General features: G+C 50.4%; 1 pseudogene; it reads left to right on the forward strand.

Moving 5' to 3' along the window:
* The first annotated feature begins 325 nt into the window (after window positions 1–325).
* LOC120699399 lies at window positions 326–1,653 on the forward strand (annotated as a pseudogene).
* Window positions 1,654–5,771: the final 4,118 nt, after the last annotated feature.

Raw genomic sequence — 5,771 nt, forward strand, 5'->3', positions numbered from 1 at the left:
GGACACATGGTCGATGACCTTAACGCTAACGCAAGGAAATTTCTCCCGTCCAAGATGGTGCCTGGCTGCCTCCTAATCCTCAAGGTGCATCAATGCAACTAGTACAGCTCTGTTTGACTGTTTCCTACTTCCTGGAAGCTGCCATTGCTATTTTCCACTGTTTCTTCAGCTTCCAAGCATCCTGCTGCTCCTTTCTACCGCAGCAACCGTCACTCCGCTCCATTTGAAGGACAACTGCACATCTGCACACAGCACACGCGTGGATAAAATATAGTACAAGTTGCAAATTTCATGATTATGGAACCAACCTAAAAGATACACGTTGTGCAGTGTGCCGCAAATCATAGTTTATATAATCACAGACAACATGTCTTTATATGAATGTGTACTACGAAGATGATATCACTCCCTAGGCAAAGCTGCAACTCTAGCAAGCTGATGAGTGATAAGAGCCAGCGCAGTCGTGACCACGACGCACCGACGACGAGTGAGTGAGACCTGCTGAGTGCTGACCAGCCGTGCGTGAGCCATTCCGACGACCCACCGACCAACACTAGCGAGTAGCGTACCGAGGAACCAAGAATGGCTCCCCGCAGGCATCTCCTCCTCCGGCTCGCGGCGGCCGTAGTGCTGATCCCGGCGGCGACCACGGCGGACCCCGACGCGGTGCAGGACTACTGCGTGCCTGACACCGGCGGGCGCGGGCGGGCCGTGGAGCTCCCGCTGCTGCCGTCCTACCCCTGCCGGAGCCCCGCCAACCTGACGGCGTCGGACTTCGCGTTCGCGGGCGTTCGCGCCGCGGGCAACTTCTCCTCCGACACGGGCTTCGCGGGCGTCTCCGTCACGCCGGCGCAGTTCCCGGCGCTGCACACCCTCGGCGTCTCCTTCGCCCGCGCCGACCTCTCCGCCGCCGGCGGGGTGAACCCGCCGCACTACCACCCGCGCGCCACCGAGACGGCGCTCGTCCTCGCGGGCCGCGTCTACGCCGGATTCGTCGACTCGGGCGGCCGACTCTTCGCCAAGGTGCTTGCTCGAGAAACGGGAGGTCATGGTCTTCCCGCGCGCCATGGTGCACTTCCAGTTGAACGTCGGCGACGAGCCCGCCACGGTCTACGGGACCTTCAACAGCGAGAACCCCGGCATCGTGCGCATCCCGGCCACCGTCTTCGGCTCCGGGATCAAGGACGGCGTCCTCGAGAGGGCGTTTGGCCTCTCACCGGCGGAGCTCCGCCGGCTGGAGAAGAGGTTCAGCCCGCCCAAGAAGACCAAGACGGTGGCGGGGATGGACGATTAGCCATCAGCTAACACTAATCATTATGATACACGGTTGATCAGCTTCGAGGTGCATCGTTAATTAGTGTGGAGTTCTATGGATAGACGTTCTGAGTTGGGACAATATTTCTTTCGATTTGTTAATGTCGTCTGGAATTATTTGGCGGTGGTGGTTGTCATGGATCGATCGATATCATGGATAGACTTTAATTTGGAACGAATGATTAGAGCCTTTGCTAGCAAGAGGTGTATAAATGTTGGTACATAGCGGTTAAATGTCACATCTATACTGTTAAAGAAGGTCAACTTTAGTTTGTTGGGGATAATCATCTCTGTTTACACGCATGGCAAGTGATCAATCATATAAAGACACCTTTAGCTTATGACTCAAAGGATGCCATCAACACCCTAATAAACTGCGTGCTCTCCCTCGCTCCCCACGCGGCCAGCGATTTTCTAGCAACGAGCGACAGACGATCGTTGAGTCTTGAGTGGCGCCGCGCCGCCGGCGATGCTCATATGGTTGGCTCTGGTCAGATCCATGCAATGGATCAAGCTATAAACTTCCTGATTTTTTAAGAATATTTAACCAAAAAAAACTAAGATGTGATCTATTCTGAATTATCAAAATTTAAATATGTAGATTAGCTATAAATAATTTTAGTTTATTTTATAATTATAAAGTGCATTAAAAACTTACATCATGGGTGTATACATTTTAAGGTTGCTAACTTCTTTTTTTCTTTCTAAGACCTTGCAAGCCAGCTCATTCCGAAAAGTCCCTTTAAAAACTAAGAATGGCCTCCAAAGCCTGGAAGCCAAAGTTATCTTTGAAATTCTTCCTTTGAAAATTTCTTCTTCTAACTTCAGCTCAAAAACATAAAGTATTTTTTTTATATTTGGAATATTTATCCTTGAAGTTTCCTACACAAATTGAATTCAAAATTTGAAACCCACTTCAAGTATCCAAGCGCCAAAAGGACTTTTCAATCCTTAAATCCATCATCTGAAAAAACGTCCCGCCAATTGAACTCAAAATTTGAACGCTTCAATTCTCCACAAAGGTCAAGCCACATTTGTCCTCGAACCATGGCACATCCAAGTTAACTATTATATATGAAACAAAAATAAAAAAACGTAAATGTGCTGCTATGTGTATGTTGGACCACTCCTTGGATGGTCTGATTAGTGTGGTTTTGGAGGGTAGTGTGTCACACAGTTATAAACTCAATCCCCTCTCTATGTGTCATATTCTTCAAAGGAACTGCTTCGGTCCACTTAGTAAAATAATCTGTAGCAACCAACACGAAACGATGTCCCTTTGAAGATGGAGGATTAATTTGTCCAATAAAGTCCAACCCCCAACCTCGGAACGGCCATGGTTTAATGATAGAATGCAATGATACAGCAGGTACCAATTGCAAATCTCCAAACCGTTGACACTCTTCGCACCCTTTATAATACTTAAAGCAATCCGAAGTCATGGAAGGCCAATAAAAACCGGCTCTCCTAAGCAACCACTTCATTTTAGGAGTCGATTGATGAGTACCACAGATGCCTTCATGAACTTCTCCCATAGCAACTTTGGCCTGATCCGTGTTCAAACACTTGAGAAGAAAATCTTCGGCGGTTCGACGATAAAGTTCATCATCAATTAAAATATATTTGAACGTTGCACGCCGAATATTTCTCTCTGCACCACGACCAGTATCCTTAAGATAGGAGATTATAGGAACTCTCCAATCCTGATCTTCGATCCTCTTCACGGCCGAATCGGTGTTTTCCGCCGACTAGGCGGTCAGACCGGTCTCTGGACCGATCAGACCGGTCTGGGCGGTCAGACCGGTCGCGTCAACTGGTCGGACCGGTTCGTCCAGAACCTATATCTCGGCTTTGATCTGCATCGGCTTCCTAATGTTGAATTTTCCTCTTCCAACACTATAACCAGATGCTTATTGAGCCAGAGCGTTAGCCTACCCATTTTCTTCTCTTGGCAAATGTCTTATAACGAATTCATTAAAAGAAGAAATAATGTCGATGCACTTATCAAGATATTGTAACACCCTAATTTAATTTTCCTATTTAATAATAAATTTAATTGGCTTTAATTAAATTTCTAAGGTTTATTGTGTTTAGACTTGCATTTAATCTAATTTTGATCCTCAAGTAATTAAAATTTATCATAGGGTTAAAATGTGTGTGCATTCATGCTGGTGCATATTTCTTAATTGTTTGAGTGCATAGGAGTTTGAATTCAAATTTGATTTGAAATCAAATAGTTTTCGTTTGAGTGTGTTTGGAAGAGAAAAGAGGAAGGAAAAAGAGAAAAAAAAACCCAGAACCCAAAGCAACCCAGGCCGTCCTGCTCTTTTCTCTTTCTTTGCCCAACCCGCACTCCTTCCCTACTGGTCCAAACCTCAGCGCCAGCCCAGCCCACCGCCTCCTTTCTACCCCGCGAGCCCAGCAACTCGCCCAGCCCAGTAGGCCTTCCTCTTCCGCGTCCGGCCCAGCTGGCTCCTCCTCTCTCCCAGCCTTCTCTCCCACACGTGGCCACTTCCGCCCCGCACGACCCACTCGCGCTACACCCTCGCCCTGCCCACTGACCGCGGCCCACGCGCCAGGACGCCTCCCCGCCCCACGCGCATTGCCCTCTCGCTGCCAACCCGGGCCCGCTTGGCAGACTCGTCTCCCCCGCGCCGCGCACGGCAACGAACCTCGTGATCCCCGGCCCGGTGATCTCGCCGGCCTTCCTTATCGGATGCGCATGCCGAGATCCCGGCGCCCCTCCTTAAACCACCCCGCAGCCCCCTGGAGACCTATCCTCGCCCCCACAGCTGCCACCACACCCTAGCTGCTGCCTCCGCGTTGCTCCGCCGAGCAGACCACCCTGCGCCGCCGTAGACCGGCCAAGCCACCACCTCCCAGGCCCTGACAAGCACCGTAGAAACTCCGCCTCAACATCCTAGACCTCGCCAACCCTCTAGAGGTCGAGCGCAGCCTCCCCATCGCCGGGATTTCACCCAAGACTCGCTGCCGGTAAGAGGCTCCGCCACCCCGATTCCTCACCGCCGTTGAGCGCCGGATCCCGCTGACCCCTCCGCCTGCTTCGCAGCGACACCGCGCATCGATCCGTGCCACCCAGAGGCCCGGAGGAGCCCTGCACCACCCGGACCGCGAGCTCCGCCCCATCGCCGCCGCTCGACCTCGCCGACGTACATCCTGCGCAGCAGCTCCGGCCACCACGAGCCCTCGGTGAGCACTTCCTGACATTCATCTTCCTTTTGCGCATGCGGTAGTAGCTGGTAGGCCACTCTGGTGTCCAGAACACCGCTCGCCGGCGATGTCCCGCCATGCACACCCGCCGCCGCTGATGCGCGCACCGCCCCGAGTCTCCCCGTGCCCCGCTCAGGCCATAGGTGGACTACGCATGGCGCGTAGTCCATCCTAGAACTGAAGCCGCGTCGATTTGAGCCCCGGAGCGGCTGATTTGGGCCAAGTCCGGCGAGCCCCGCCGCGGGAAGCCATCTCCGGCGACTAGCGCCGCCGACCTGCGCTCCGTTGAACCTGAGCCACCCGATCTGGAAACAACGACACTGATTAGATCCAGAACCCATCCGATCTGAGCCATCGGATCGAGAATCAGCGGATCAGATCTAAACATAACGGTTCGGCCTGGCCTTTTTGCTAAAGAACCCCTGCGCTTTATGGAAATTAACCCGCCGTCTTGAGCTGTGTAAATGTATTTACAGTTCAGTCCTGGTTTTTATGTTTTGAACCCTGAGCTTTTTAGATTTCGAACCCGCCGTCCAGCCCCTGTCCTTTTGCGCGTTAGACCCCAGAGTTAATGTTTAATTACGTTTTAGTCCTAGGTTTTGCCCAGAAACCTCCCTGGAACTCCAGTTTTCTTACAAATAGGTCCCTGGAATTTGTTTTTAGCCTAGATTTTGCGTTTTAGCTCTGTTTTAGGCATTCTTCATGTCCACGCGATCGTTGTAGCACGTAGAATAGTTCTAGCTTAGTTTCGTCTGCTGTTTTCATGTATTGTTGTGCTGTTTCTTAGTTTTTGCTATTGTTTGCATGTATGTTTATGTTGTGTATTGTTTTTGGCCATGTGTTCGTGAGTAGACGTTGATCCATCTGAGGAGCACCAGTACCAGTACCAGGAGCCATCTTTAGATTAGTTTGAGCAGCAGCAGGAGCAGTTCGAGGAAGGTAAGTATAACATGAACAACACCTATCACTTTAAATACATTTTCATACTGCATTTTAATACTGTATGCCTATAAGGACTTTCCTAGCCACTTTATATCCTTTATATATATATCCTTTGGGTTGCATTTTGGTTAGTTGTGCTAGGTGCCATGCTATAACACACTTGGTCCTTTTTAATTAATTTGATTAATGGTATATGCAACTTAATTCTGGGAGTGGCCCGTTTGAGGGGCTCACGTATTGTTATAAAATGGTTTTGTTGGAAACATGGTTTAGGGGGCCAGCAC

This window comes from Panicum virgatum, chromosome 3K (genome assembly GCF_016808335.1).
Source record: "Panicum virgatum strain AP13 chromosome 3K, P.virgatum_v5, whole genome shotgun sequence".
Classification (NCBI taxonomy): Eukaryota; Viridiplantae; Streptophyta; class Magnoliopsida; order Poales; family Poaceae; genus Panicum; species Panicum virgatum.